The 16100-nt window shown below is 41.1% G+C and overlaps 1 protein-coding gene across 1 annotated transcript in view; it reads right to left on the reverse strand.

The window, feature by feature from the left end:
• The window catches only part of LOC105229162 (ATPase inhibitor, mitochondrial), a 576424-nt gene that overhangs the window by 312853 nt on the left and 247471 nt on the right, over positions 1 to 16100 (reverse strand). The window lies entirely within an intron of this gene.

Raw genomic sequence — 16100 nt, forward strand, 5'->3', positions numbered from 1 at the left:
ACCTTAAAACCAAAAAAAGGGTTAATGAAAACATCAAAAAGATCCACAAAATAATTTCAGATGACCGTAAGGTGAAGTTATTTAAGATAGTAGGCACCCTAAGAATATCAAGTCAACGTGTACATCTTATTATTTATGAAGAGTTGGGCACTCGAAAGCTTTGTGCAAAGTGGGTGAGGCGCGAGCTCTACACACGGATTTCGGTAACCTCGAAAAAGTCTGATAATTTTTAATGAAGAATCAGCTAAGGGAAATCACTAACATTGTCATATGCATGCTACTATGTATACCTATAACTTTGAATTTCCAATGACTAAAGCATGGTTTGTGAGGTTAGATTAGAATTGGTTCTGATGTCGATCCTAAAGTGATCTCATTTGGTCAGCTTATAGCCGAATTGTGGTAACTAAAACTCTTATATAATAGATCATACGGCTCTTACAAATCGACAAAGCACTTGAATCCTGTCACAAATTTGTTGAAACGAGTAATGCCAGTTTCTACTATCTCTCCGGGTGCGAGGACGCTAACATTGCCGAGTTGTTTCAACCTAATTCTTGCAAATGCTAGAAAATGGAGGGGAAGTAACTGAATGTTTCCAGTTCTCCCGTAGAAGCTGCGATATCAATTGAGCTCCAACTAGGTTTCATTCCAATGTAAGTAAGGCAACAGTATCCTCTGGCTAGCTCGTCGATTTAGCAGTTCACCCATCTGTGAATAAGCTCACTGTGTCTCTTCTCCAGCGACTGCTCCCCAATCACATATCCCTCGACGCCATATAAGGAGAGAAACAACCGCCACGAGTAGCCTTTTCCTACATATTGATCTAATGCTTTAGAAATGCAGTAGAAGAGGAGATAATTTCGGCGTATCCTTGTTCGGACCCATTCAAATGCTCAGTCTGCCTGAGCCTTTCGCAGCAATGGACCTACCGACAATGTGTACGGATATGTTTATGACACGTTGGATTTTCTTAGCAAGTGCAGCGTTTCTGAGCACCCTCCACCAGAACATTATTGATCTGACTACGGTTTCATAGAGTCAAAACACCCCTTTGTTGCTGCCACTTTTTCCTAGTTTCTTACCTTTTGCTCTCTTACTCTCTTCTCAATATTCATCCTGCTTGAAAGCTTTATATTAAGTTAGTTAACGGTTAAGTCAGCTCTATGTGCCTTACAAAACATTACCAGAAAACAGTAAAGGAAAAAAATGAACGATGAAAATCGAGCTCTTGTATGGAAAACATTTTATTTTGATTAGTTAAAAAATTTGAGTTTCATTATTACCAAATTCTTACCGACCCTTAATCACGAGAATATGTCTGTAAAATATATTATCTCACTAATCTAATAGATGTAGCAAAATTTTGCCATACAAAAATGCAACTTGTTAATCTCGTCAGGGAGACGATTTGAAGCTAATCTACTCGAAGTCTCCTTGTGCGACTCTAATTTAGCGGCATCTGTTTGTCAAACGATGCGATTTTTTTTAATATCAAAAACAGCTGTTTTATAAGCCTTCAAAGACAGTGCGGACAGTACAGATTACTGAATAGATTAAATGTAATCCAATCGGTTCGAATTTTTGGTCGGAATATGTTATGAGTCGCTACTGAAGAACATAGCTGATTCACTATACTATCTGATGTTCTCCTATGTATTATATATAGTCACTACCAGTAAGTACAGTTTGCTCAAAGAAAAAAGCGAGTACTCGTCGAAAACTGTCAAAGCCCAAAAAAAAGAGAGTTGGCATACATAATCTCACAATTAATCAAAGTTGCAAAGTACGAGGCAACTGCAGGCGAAGTGTGCACGATAATTCAACAAAGTGTGTCCCGCTGTTTGAAACAAGAGTGAAGCCAATCAACGTATGTTTGGATAAAGTATACCCTGCAAGAAAAAAGTAGTTCTGGAAAATTTAATTTGAATACCCCGATCTACGAGTTGTAGATGTAATCCTTATGCTCTGAGCGCAATGTTACCCTATGTAGCTAGATAACCCGTAAAGCTCTATTACTACTTTTACATCATTATAGTAGAGACAACATAATTTGGCCTACCCCAGAATCATCTCAATTTATAGCTTGTTGATTCTCACAGCAGGGTACCCATTATGTGTAGACAAAATGTTGCACATACATATGCGCCTTTATGTGGATGCATTCACAGTGGAATATATTTATAGCGGTTGCTTGGTGATGTGACCAGACTGCTGGTCGTTAAGTTTGCGGGAATGTGGGTGTGTGGGTTAGTGGCAGCTATTTTGTTTATGTCTGCTTTGATTGTTGATTACTGAGGGAAATGGGAAGTTGCTCTAGGGTGATCAAAATGCGTTGTTTACAAGCGCGCTTTTGACGCTTTCCAGTCAGTCGTTGGCAGTGTCAGCAACGTATGGGGGCAAACAAACATAAAGTTTGCATATGTGTGTGTGCGTCGTAGCACTGTGGGTTTCAATGATTGTGGTTTTAGGAGAATAGTGACTTTCTTGTAGGGGTTTGAAACTACACGATATTATTTTCCAACAAATTTTTTATTCCAAAAATGTCAAATTTTATAAATATTTTAATAAGTTAATAAAAAGCTGGCATCTCCATATTTTCTAAATAGTTAGCAGAAAATAACCAACTATAAAATGTTCCCTGGCTGATTTCCTCTATGTGCTGTACTTTTAATATTCAGGATAAAGTCAAGTGGAGGTTCGAAAACCTTTATATTAGGTATATCTGAGCTCAGGGAAATATTGACCCGATTTAATCCAAGTTAAATAAGTTTAAATTGAAAATAAAGTGATTATTTACGATGAAAATAAAATCAACTTGGTAAATGACGGACATCATAATATTTAGTAATACATGTTTGAAAACAGTCACCAACTGCTATTGAAAAGTCATACTTAACTTTACGATACAAACACAATCTGATTCTCATTAAAGGTAAGTTCATAATATTCGCTGCCATCTGAGCTCCAACATTCCCTATATATTTGTACTTTTTGTATCACACTATTTGTTTGGAATGAAAAAAGTAATCGTTTGCAACTCGCTGTTGCGGCCACAGCTCGTGCAAAAAATGCATTATTTTAATCATATTAATTAATTAAAAGTTATTGTTTCCATAAATATAAACAGACATTTGTTTACACTCTCACATGCTTGCATAATGGTTTTCCGAAATGGCAGCCATCATTATTCAACAAAAGTTTTATGCTTAACATGTCAGTCGCACGCTAGGATGTGAGCATAAACCGACACATGCTAAGAATGTTTTTTTTGTTTTTATCAAACAAATTTATAAATCAATATACGATATTTATTTATAGAGATGTTTACACAGATGCAGGTATGGTCATCATATTTATATATATACACACATACATATATGTATATATATTATACGTATATCTGCACATAAGTATTTGTGTAAATACATAAAAAGCTGCTTTGTGTGCTGATCATTAAGTGGTTAAGTATTTGCTCAGCTGCTCTATTATGGAAAAGTGCTCATTGGTTGAGTGTGCAAAATACTTGTATAATAGACCTGGTTTCATCATCCCAATAATGAAAAAGTGTGGTCCATATGTATTATAGTCTACAGCGAATGAATATTGTAATATAAGGCAGATGCATTACAACTACCCAACTAAGCTCCCAGAACTTCTGACGAGAGCCTATCGATATGTGAGATTCGGTGACCTTATAAATTATATATAGTATGTACATACATAAATAAATGATCAGTATGTTGAGCTGAGACGATTTAGCCATGTCCGTCTGTCCGTATATATACGAACTAGTCCATCAGTTTTTAAGATATCGTCTTGAGACTTTGCAAACGTCATTTTCTCTTCAAGAAGCTGCTCATCTGTCGGAACTGTTGATATCGGACCATTATAACAGATAGCTGCCATACGAACTGAACGATCGGAATCAAGTTCTTGTACGGAAAATTTTCACATTTGACAATGTATCTTCACAAAAGTTGGCACAGATTGTTTTCTAAGGCAAAAATATAATCTCCGAAGAAATTGTTCAGATCGGTTAACTATAGCATATAGCTGCCATACAAACTGAACGATGGGAATCAGGGGCTTGTATGGAAAACTTTCGCATTTGACGTGGTATCTTCATGAAATTTGTCATGGATTACTGATTAAGGTAATAATACTTGTATAGTCTCCGAAAAAATTGTTCAGATCGGATTACTATAGCATATTTCCATACAAACCAAACACATAGTTACTAACACATAGTTCTTTAAGCTCACCCATGGAAGAACGTTCTAGTTGCATAATTTTTACTTGCTATGTCACATTTTGAAAAAAAAAAATAGGACTGATCTCGCACGTTAAGAAACCGCAGCTCAGTTCACGCACCTCCAGGTTTCTGCAAATTCCAACGGCAAGAATTCGCCAGGCCGAATATAGTGATTTGAGATATCTGAATTAAAGGTTCCTCTAATTTATTCCAGGACTCGTAAAATTTCTTTTGCTGACTAGTTTTTCTCTGTATGTACATATATCCATATATACTAAATATTATATCTGATTGAGTTTATATTATGGTAGGTAGGTAGGAGTGCAGCCCTATCGGGCTCAATTAGCACTGATGTGCCATTTTGATACACTGTTCGTAGAAACCTCCTGTATCTGCTGTTACATTCCACCTTCTCTCTCAAGACAAATGTTTGAAGCGGTTTCGATTGAAACTACTTCTATGTCCGATTATTGGCTTTTGGTGCGAGAAATCCATTCAAGATTTGGTTGCTTGGTGGATTTCCGAAGGGCGTTTTGTGTCCCGGTATCTGTGCCAGAAGGCTGGCATTCGCACTGACGGTAAAGTGGAAGATTGTTTCCTTGTTTCCCTGCTTATCTTACCTCAGCCACGGCAGATATTGTCCGTTGTAGGGCATACCCATTTTGGACGCATGTTTCCCACAAAATGGCCCATATGTGCCCTGTCTGTGGTAAGACTGTTATTCGTGTAATTATACTTTTTGCTTGACCCTCGTGTTAATAGGTCGCAGTTGGTTTCTTTTCACTTGTCGTTCCATTTCTATGTTGGGTCCCTCCTAATTGTTTAGCTATGACGCATTTTGTAATGTTTTTACCCCCTCCCCTACCTGTTGTTAGCAATTTGTTGAAAATTGTCTATTGATCTCTCCTTTTGAGTCGATCCTAGCGGGCTGGGTATGAGCTCCGCCTCGGATTCATTGAGGAAAGCTCCTGCCTTTGCCAACTCATCTGCTTTTTCCGTTACCGAAAATGTTCCTGTTGGGCGGGAACCCAGATCAAGTTTTAGCTGGAGCTTGTCCTTTTATTGAGCTTAGCGCTCTCTTGCAGTTATGAAACTATACTGCGAATTGTGTCATGGGTGAAGACAATGCCAGGAGGGCCGCCTGGCTATCCGTAAATATAGTTGCTATATTTATATTCCCGTGGTTTTCGAATAGAACTTCGCAGGCTTTTTCTATGCCTAGTACTTCTGCTTGGAAGATGCTAGCCGAGTTCGGTAGACGTATAGAGAGAGATATGCCCAATCAGCGGAGAATACCCCCGTGCCCACTCCGCAGTCCATTTTGGGACCCGTCGGTATAGACTGAGGTGGTACCCTCCTCTGCAATTGAACCTCTTCTCCATTCTCGTCTAGATGGTATTCTCACCTGGAAGTGTCTATTGAAATCCAGCTTTGGGAGAATGTAGTCTGATTTGGTCATAGTGAGTTTGTTTAGGATTACACTATGTCCGTAGTTCTGCTGATTCCAACCTCCCAATTCTTTTATTCTTATCGCCGCAAATAGCTGCAGTTTTTTGAATAAAAATGTCCATTGGTAGTTGATGCAGGATCACATTGATCGCATCCGTGGGACATGACCGGATTGCGCCTGTAACACCCGCACATGCTGCTCTTTGTATTCCATTTAATTTTTCTAATGTTGTACAGTTTGTTTAGCGCTGGCCACCATACCAGAGCTCCATATGTGAGTATGGGTCTTATGACCGCCGTGTACATCCACATGATTATACTTGGTTTGAGGCCCCAATTCTTGTTGACGATTTTCTTACAAGTATAGTAGGCCATGTATGCCTTTGTTTATTCTTTTTTCTATATTTATTTTCCAGGACAGTTTGGCGTCAATCTCCACCCCCAAATACTTAGCTGTTGGGGATAGAGTGAGTGTTGTGCCGTTTAGTACCGGAAGTTGAAAACTGAGGTATTTTGGTTCTGCTTAGTGAATAGCATTAGTTCTGTTTTGTTCGGGTTAACTCCTAGACCATTGCTTTTAGCCCATAGGTTTAACCTACGAAGTGCTTCTTTCCAAAATCTCGCTGACTGTTGAAGGAAACATACCTGATACCAACAACACTATATCGTCTGCATACGCTACTGCTTTCACTCCACCACCGTTTAATTGGAGGAGTATTTCGTTCAGCGCTACAACCCATAGAAGCGGAGAGAGGACCCCCCCTTGAGGCGTCCCTCTACTCACATAACTTATTTGTGTTGCAGCGCCGTTTGAAGCTATAATCTTCCTATTCTCAAGCATCGATAGTATCCATCTGCACACAGTGTCATCTATGCCCCCATGCGCCAGAGAATTAAATATCGTATTTACTTCTATGTTATTGAAGGCGCCCTCTATGTCTAGAAAGGCAGCCATGGTGTATTGTTTGTGGTGCAGTGATTTTTCAATCACACTTATCACCTCGTGAAGGGCGGTTTCGGTTGATCGGCCCTTTATGTACGCATGTTGGGACTTCGATAACTTCTCCGCCATTATTGTTCTTACGTGTATATCTATTAGCCTTTCTAGTACCTTCAGCATAAATGAGGTAAGGCTTATAGGTCTAAAATCCTTGGCGTTCTCGTGCGTTCTTCTGCCTGGTTTCGGAAGGAACACAACTTTACTCCTTTTCCAACTTCTTGGGATGTAAGATAGTTGATTGCTTGCTTTGTATAAATTTTCAAGCCTTAGAACCATTGGTTCTACCAGTTTCTGCAGCATTATGGGCATAATCCCGTCAGGACCTGCCGCTTTAAATGGTGCAAAACTATTTATGGCATATTTGATTTTCCTTTTGTCTACTATTTGGCTTCGATAGTCAGCTGCGTTCACCGGTGATTCCGGTTTGAACCCTCGTTGAAGGTGTTTGCTGACTCCCAGGGAAGTGTGTTGTGATTAGTACTTCCAGAGACTCTTTTGCCGAGGAGGTCCAATCACTTCCCTCCGCCCTAATGTAGGCAGTATTTATATGGTCTTTGGATAGCATTTTACTCAGCCTAGCGGCTTCTCTGCAACTTTCAATCGATGTGCAGAAAGATCGCCATGAGTCATTTTTAGCTTTCCTGACTGCTTTTTTGTATTCCTTCATAAGGTCTTTATATGGCTGCCATATTTTAGTTCTAAAACTCTCATTGAAAGCTTTCCTTAGTTGTGTTCTCAAATTCTTGAGTTCACTGTTCCACCAAGGAAGAGACTTTCTCTTTTTCAAACTGTTAGCGGAGTAGATTTATTAAAAGTGGTGATTAGGATTTTTTCCAACTTCTCCACTTCTGAATCTAGTTCCTCTGGATTACTGATACTCTTATTGCCTCCCTTTTCGAGGCATTTTGTTGCTATACTGGTAAATTTTCCCCATGCCGTTCTTCTAGGGTTCCGGTATGTGAGAGGCGGACTGCACCTCTCGCGGATGCTGAAGAGTATCCAGGAGTGATCCGACATGGAAGGCTCATCGGATACCCTCCAGTTATCCACAACGAGACTGTCTGTGTCTGTTGATAGCGTGAGGTCAAGAACCTCCTCCCACCCCGGGAACCTTTCCGAGCTTGGGAAAATAAAAGTTGGCTTATCGCCCTTGTTGCAAATACTTAGATTACTATTCAAAATATAGTGCAAGAGTGACTCACCTCTGGTGTTTATACTGGAGCTACCCCATACGGTGTGCCTTGCATTTGCATCACACCCTATTAGGACATCATCCTTCTTGTTCTCCTCTACTAGCCTGGTGAGCGGGGCCGGTGGTATATCTTCGTCATGGGCCAAGTAGGCCGAGACCAAGAAGAAGGGCTTTTCTTTCTGTTCCACCTTCACCACTGTGATATCTGCTGTGCTGTAATTAGGACAAAGAAATGCATTTATACTTTTATTGATAAGAATGCATGCCCTAGGTTTACCTCTGTCCCTCGTGTAAAACAGGTTATAATTGCTGCTGTTTAGCCCTTTTATGGAATCTTCATTGACCCAGGGCTCCTGTATTAGGCTGATGTCGATGCCCCCTTCGTTCACGAGGGTTGTCAGATTCGCCGTAGCACTCTTCGAGTGCTGCAGGTTAATCTGTACACATCTTATGCTGTTGTTATTGGGCATCTCGGGGTTCTTCAATGCCCACATTCCTTAGCAACTGGCTGGCGTCGTCGACCTCTTCCGTGTCGTCTTCGTCAGCCGCTTTGTCGCCTTGGAATATTTTTATTCTTGCCTTACGTATTCCGAAGCTGATTTTGTTGTCAGTCTTCTTCAGAGCCTCAATGGACTCGTCGCAAATGGCCACTAGTATTGGCTTGCTTGCTTTGTTCGGGTTTTCCTCCTTTATAAGCTGCCACTCATCTATACCAGGTATAGATTTGTTCTGCAGCTTAATGCACCTCAGGAGTTTTTCGCCTGGCTCCTCTAGTGGGGGTAACCAAATGCGAGCCCGAGGTCTCTTTGGAATATCCCTGGCGGGTATAAGCCTCAATTGGAGGCCTACAAAGGCGTTGCTAATTTTAGCAACACTACCCGTCAGGAAGTCTAGCGAGGCCTGGTCCGCGCACTTGATGACCCTGTAGCCCCTGAGGGTCTCAGAGGAGTCAAACTCCGGGTGGGGACCCGCAGGATTGTCGAGTACATAGCTTAGCACCATACTCGACAATCTGACATCGATCTCCACCCATCTCTCCTGAATAGTGCTCGGAGAGGAGGATTTCCCATCTATTATGGCCACCTGCAGGCTATCTCTGGCTACATCGCAGAAATGCCTTGCCGTTGTTGTGCTGCTGTGTTCACCCTCACTCCTCCTCGGTTTTTTAGGTTGAGCTCCGGGTACTTCTGTGGTGGAGCGATTTCTCTTCTGAGAAGTGCTCTCTCGTTTGCTCTCTACTTGAGGTTGTGATTGCTTCCTTTTCAGGTAGCTCTCATAATCCTCTACAATAGATTTGAGGCGCTTTGTTTCAGCCTCATCAACTGGGGTACCGGCTGCCTGGTCTTTGGCTATCTTCCCTAGTATGAAGACCGCCCTCTGGTACCGGTTTTTCCTCAGCTGATTCTGGGATTTTTTTCGTTTCTTTACGTCTCTTTTAGCCGCCAGTGCACTTTGTTTGGTGCTCATGGCAGCCTTGGAGGTGGACGCCTCCTCCCTTAAATTTGATGGTTTGTCTGCTGTATCTACCGGTGTACTTTGGTTGGTACGTCCGGTAGTACTCTTACTTGTCTCCTGGCTGGAGGCAAGCAATTCGTCTTCGTCGGATTCCGTTATAGGATTCTATATTTCATGTCCGTAGTCGTCGCTGTTGTCGTCGTCATGGTTGTTGTTGTAGTTGTTGTTGTTGTTGCTAAGTTATTTGTTTCGTTCATTTTTGGTCCCACGAGTAATCCGGAAAGGGTTGGTCACTCGTCCGCAGAGCCGGTATACGGAGAGAAGGCGATTTATACCTCCGACCTCGCCCGGGCATCGGAGGGGACCGTTCGCGATCAGCTATTTATTACCCCCCGCTGACCATTCAGCCCTTGGCACGGGTACCTCGACACCTTGGCTTAGGGTGGTGTTGGTTCGGGTATCCTCACAATTCCACAATAGGAGATGGGCGTAAAACCTAAGGGTTTATTCATCCATATCACTATTGTGGGAAATTATGAAGTGTCCCTCTTGGTTCGTAAGAGCAGAGTGCGTTTCCTTTTGGAATGCGCACTTTTCAATTACTTAAGCCCCTTCGCCACGGCAAGGCGACCAACTTCAAAGAGGTTTATATTATATACTAGTAAGTCCCTCACTAGTAGCCTGTGCTCATCCCATTGTTTGCTTTCCTTTGCATTGGGTTTCCCTCATTTTAAGTAATGACTTGCATTGACCAAAATGACGCACTTCTAAACACACACACTTAAGCAATCACTCACGTACACACAATCGTTCTTATACAAAGTAAACAGACTATTTAACAATTTTCGCTAGATAAATAGCAACAGCAAAAATAATGGAAAAATCAAACAAAAAAATGGCTCCCAATACAATTTTATGATGAGCCGATTTTGTTTGCTAGAAAAAGAAAAAGGAATAGAGCAAACTCATTCTCATGGCTCGATCGCAACGCCAAGCGCAATGAAATCATATCCATGAGTGTGCGAAGCTTGTGTGTTTGCTTGCGAGCTTAGTTCTGGTATCTGCACGTGAAGTGGCTCTGAGTCAGCAATTGTCAGCCAATACCAATACCAATCGCCATTTACTCATACGATTTAACAAAAGCGCAAAAACAGCACACTCTTGATATGTTTCAGACGTGCAAGCCCATGTGTTGGTATTTGGTCTTCAGCTCCAGCAATATTATTGTATTTCGCCATATTCCGCCACATCACTGGCTTTTCTTTAACAGGTAGAAAAAAATAATAATAAAATAGTGCAATCTGTTCTCACAGTAGCAAGCGCCCCATTTCTTACCACAGTAACTTTTCCAATTTATTCAGGTTTTGTGTGTTTTCTGATTGAGTTGCTCGAGGGTCTGAGTTGAAAGCCTTAGATAATTTCATTAATGGATTCTTAATTGGAACTCAGACATTGACAATGCGTTAAGTGAAATATGAACAAGTTGATTATATACAAAAGAGTTTTTCTATGCTCAGAATATGTACACATTTTTGGTATCCAAGACAAGAGGAAATGCTTAAGACACAATTCATGCGGCGTAAACCAAAGACATGCTGACTTATCATTCGAAAATTTTTACCATAGATCATAGAGTGAAAGTCGGGGATCTGATTATGAAAATCTTCTTATATCCTCCCATGTTGCTATCGAAATCAGACCATAACATTGCAAACGCCACATACCAAATATGGGACCCTCAGTACCTGATTTATTTTATAATCTAAATATTAATAATCTTATTACTGGATTTTGAAAGGAGCCATTTCCTGATAATATTTCGTTATGGAGCAAAAAATTGGCAAAATCGGTTCAGCCCACCTACTTCACATAAGATTTTATACATATGCTTTTCGTTGACCTTTCACCTTACACAGATATTTGTAGGTAGATAGGCAAGTAAAGTAGCTTACTAACGACGCACCTAGGTCTTTAGAGGACTCATAGTGATGCTAACGGGACTAAAGTCCAGTCACTATTTTGTCTTCTTTCTGAACCGATTCGTACTTCTGATGACATTCATTAGGACGAAAAGTTTTATCTACGCACTCTCTCAAGAAAGCCTCAACCGATAGTTGCGATAATTTTCCTACATAAAGCCTTATTCCTTATGCTTTATTCGCATAGAATATGTTTTATAGTCTTCTTTTATTCTACCTCCTATTCTAAAATAGTTATTACCTAAATGCCGTTCCTAATCTGCTGGTACGTCTGTTAATTAGACACTTACCTGATAATACTCATACTAGAGTTCTTATGCCATTAATTTTAAATTTTATAAGTCGACATGCGTCACGTTTACCTGCTTGTTGAGCAAGTCCCACATTGATTCCAGAGCGACTCAGCTATATTTGTTACAAAAAAGTTGATTGAATTAGCTATCGTACTAAAATTAAGCAAATACCACAGTGAACTAAAATTGAACAGATAGTACCAATGGGTATAAAAAAATTGAGCTACCATCTGAACTTAAACCTCTTTCACTTGTTAATTTGCGTTATCATGCTTAAGGAATAACTATTTTCGAATAAACGCTAAAAATTTCAAAATCAAGCCGAAAGTAGGAGCAGACAAAAAGGCAAACGCCAAAGTTGGAATAGCTGCTTAAATGTGTTCTTAATGCTTATCTTAATGACATGTCTACGTCGAAGTGTTTACTTAGCCACGAATGCCAAACTGCTGCTGCCAAACTGCCAATACTGTCGAACTGCCTGGCCGACTGACTACTTACATAGCGCGCTGTCTAAAGTTCCACTTACAGCAACGGGGGCTGGGGCTAAGCCAACTCTACTACTCCCAATTGTTGTTATTGTCGGTTCTCCATGCAGTGGCGGTGAAAATATGTGACTGCCTGAGGACGATTTGTGCGGCTTTGGTAAAGGGTGTACGAGTAAACGAGGAGTGGAAAATGGCATTGGTGGTGTGTTGAAACAAAGTGATGTGAAGCCTCTCCACAATGATGGCCAAAACAAACTTTGTTGACGTAGCCGGCGCGCGTACAAAAACGCTGCCAAATTGAAGAAAAGCAGCCAAGACGAAAAACATACGACAACAAAAAAAGAAAAGAAATAAAGAGGGGGAAAGAACGAGTGAGCCGAAAACTTAGAATTGAAAAGTCGGCAAACGCAGTGAAGTTCAAACTGAAAAAGTTTGCATGCCGAAAAGCGGCTACCAATAATTTACCAATATGGATGCGGAAAAACGGAGTGCTGCCACGCGGTCGACGTCATTGCCAGCAGCGTCGTCCCTCAAGTAAAAAACACAAAAGTAAACGCCGGCTTGTATATTTCAGCCGGTAATGGCGCTAATGTGTTTCCACGTTTCACTCATGCCTTTTGTTTTTGTAACTCAAAGCGGTCGTCACAAGGAACTTGGCGCTCCTTCCAAGCGCTGCGCTGCAAGTCTTTCGTCGCTCTTTTAGGTTCTTTCAACTTTTTCGCGCAAGACATTAGCAACATGTGTTGCTTCCACAAAAGTTTTTCTGCTTATGTTGCCTTTTATGCTTTTCATCTTATTGCTGCCAAAGGGTTCTGCGCATGAAATAAAATAAAATGTCTGTCTGTATGTGTGTCGGTTTGTTTGACAAGAATGCCGTGAGCGTTCGTTTGGAAATTTTCAATATACCAAAAAGCAAGTATCCGAAAAAAAGGTGTACAGAACACGCCAGCAATCCATATACATAATGCATGCATACAATCATAAAATGCAAAAATGTGCAGGTGCTTGTGCATATAAATCTTGAAATGGCGCATTTTAGCCTTTTACGACATTTACTTCGTTTCTGATTCCATTCCTTCTTTGGTTTCGGCTGATTTACGGAAACAGCTTTACCACGCTTATGCAAATTGACAGGTGGGTTCATTGGTTAGGTCAACTGTGGGCATTATATGCTAGACAATATTAAAGTGTCTGTTTATAGCGCTTTTAGAAATTTCGAAGTTTTCTATCCATCTTTATATGAAGATATTTCACCTTTATAACCTGATATCAAAGAAAATAAAACACAAACAGCGGATTCTAATAAATAGTACATGTAACATCTTTTCAAAAGTTGTTGAAGTGGGAATCTTACATATCCTGTACAACTTGTATAGGAAATTTCATCAATCGGACATGCTTTAGAAATCGAAGTCGGTCTTCTTAACAAAGTGAAGTTATCATCTTTGGAAAAGGTATTTGGGACCAAAGGACCGCCGCTATGTTGTTCAAAAAAATCAAAACTAAGTAAAAAAGAGCTAAGTTCACGCATGTGAGCAAGTTCTCTGATCGCCATTCACTTGGGAGTGCCCAGACATAATTCTTTTACATATGTCTCAAGCAACTCATGACTTTCAGTCTTTGACCAAGTATCCTCTGGGTAGCCAAACAATATTCGTTTGAAGACGCGATAAAGTGAGAAGGCGAAACATCCTCTCTACAGGGTTGCGTGCTGGGTTTGGAACCCGCCACGTAAAAACGCCGCAATGAAAAAGCCTCGGAGTGACCCTCCTTTTGTTGACGACCATGGCAAACGAAATAAGGATAACGATTTGACGGCATGCACCTGGAATCTCCGGTCCCTTAATTGGGAAGGATTCGTAGACCAGCTAGTTGATGTCCGCGTTAGAGTGAAGCGTGACATCACCGCCGTCCAAGAAATGCGATGGACGGAACAAGGACTGAAGTGAGTAGGTCCTTGCGGCATTTACTACAATGACCATATAAAGGAGCGCAAATTTTGTGTGGGATTCGCCAAATACTGTCATTCACCCCGGTGGATCCACGTCTAGCCACAATCCGCATCAAAATGAAGGTTTTCAACATGATTTGCGCCTACGCCCCAACGGAAGAAAAGCTCGATGTGATCAAAGATGTCTTCTATGAGTGCTTGGAGCGCTCCTATGAGATGTCAAAGTCGTGCTTGGCGACTTTAAGGCCAGGGTGAGCAAAGAAGGTATCTTTGGCACTACAGTCGGTAAATTCAGCCTACACGAGGAAACATCCCCAAATGGGTTGAGGCTAATCGACTTCGGAGTAGCCCGAAATATGGTTATCTGTAGTACTTCTTTCCAGCATAGAAAAATTCACTAGACCACCTGGCTGTCTCTGAATCGAAAAGCTACCAACCAGATCGACCATGTTGTGGTAAATGGTAGATACGTTTCCAGTGTTTTAGACGTGCATACGCTTTGAGACCCTAACATCGGCTAGCATTCCTATCTTACTGCAGCCAAGATACCCACCCGTCTTTGTGCTTTTCAAGACCGGAGCATATTCTTGTAGAACTCCCAAAAGCGACCTAGTGACTGATACGCTGGGCATACCTAAATTATGGAGAGAACACTTCTCCAGCCTGCGGAATGGCACTGAAAATATAATGCCAGGAAAAGGAAAACCCGATTCCCTAAGAGATGAAGATGGAGCAGACGTTCCATTTCCAGATCATGAAGAAGTTTGAATAGCCATTACCCGCTTGAAGAACAACAAGGGCGGGGCCTATGGATTGCCGGCGGAGCTATTCAAACACGGCGACGAAGAACTGATAACGAGCGTGCATCAGCTTCTTTTTAAAATATGGTGAGATTAAAGCATTCCCAACGATTGGAATTTAAGTGTGCTCTGCCCAATCCACAAAGAGGGAGATCTGACAATCTGCGCCAAATTCCGTGGTATAAGCCTCTTCAACGTCGCGTATAAGGTTCTATCAAGCCTATTGTGTGAAAGATTAAGCCCACCGTCAACAAACTGATTGGACCTTATCAGTGTGGCTTTAGACCTGACAAATCAACAACCGACCAGATATTCACGATGCCCCAAATCTGATTTCAAAGCTTCTTTCGCCAGCACGAAAAGGAGCAACACCAAAAGCTCCGTCAGGATCGGGAAGGACCTCTTCGAGCCGTTCGATACCAAATGATGTTTCAGACAAGGCGATTCCCTATCTTAATCGAGCAGGTACAATATTTTATAAGAGTGTACAGCTGCTGGCGTATGCCGATGATATTGAATTCATCTGCCTCAACACCGGCGCCGTTAGTTCTGCTTTCTCCAGACTGGACGAGGACGCAATGTAAATAGGTCTGGCAGTGAACGAGGGCATGACGAAATATCTCCTGTCATCAAACAAACAGTCGTCGCACTCGCCACTTGGCTCCCATGTTACTGTTAACAGTCATAACTTCGAAGTGTTAGATAGTGCCGTCTAACTTGGAACCAGAATCAACACCAACAACAATGCATGCCTTGAAATCCAACGCAGAATATCTCGTGCCAAGAGGTACTACTTTGGACTGAATAGGGTATTGAAAAGTTAATTCTTATCTCGAAGAACAAAAACAAAACTCTATAAGTCACTCATTATTCCCGTCCTGCTATATATATGGTGCAGAGGCATCTGATGGATCGACATTATAGTTTTAGAGAGAAAAGTTCTGCGAAATATTTATGGTCCTTTGCGCGTTGGACACGGCGAATATCGCATTGGATGGAACGATGAGTTGTATGATATATACGACGACATTGACATAAAAGTAGTTCAACGAATTAAGAGACAGGGAATTATTCCTGCAAATTATTTATAGCTCTATATTAATTGCTTCTTGATTTGTGTACTGGAAAAAAAGAATCAAAATAATTTTACATTGTCTTATATAGGAAGTAGACATGGTTGTAGGTCGATTTCATCCATTTTCACACTGTGACATAAAAAAATGTAACACGAATGCTACGTA

The sequence above is a fragment of the Bactrocera dorsalis genome, chromosome 3, assembly GCF_023373825.1.
Source record: "Bactrocera dorsalis isolate Fly_Bdor chromosome 3, ASM2337382v1, whole genome shotgun sequence".
NCBI lineage: Eukaryota > Metazoa > Arthropoda > Insecta > Diptera > Tephritidae > Bactrocera > Bactrocera dorsalis.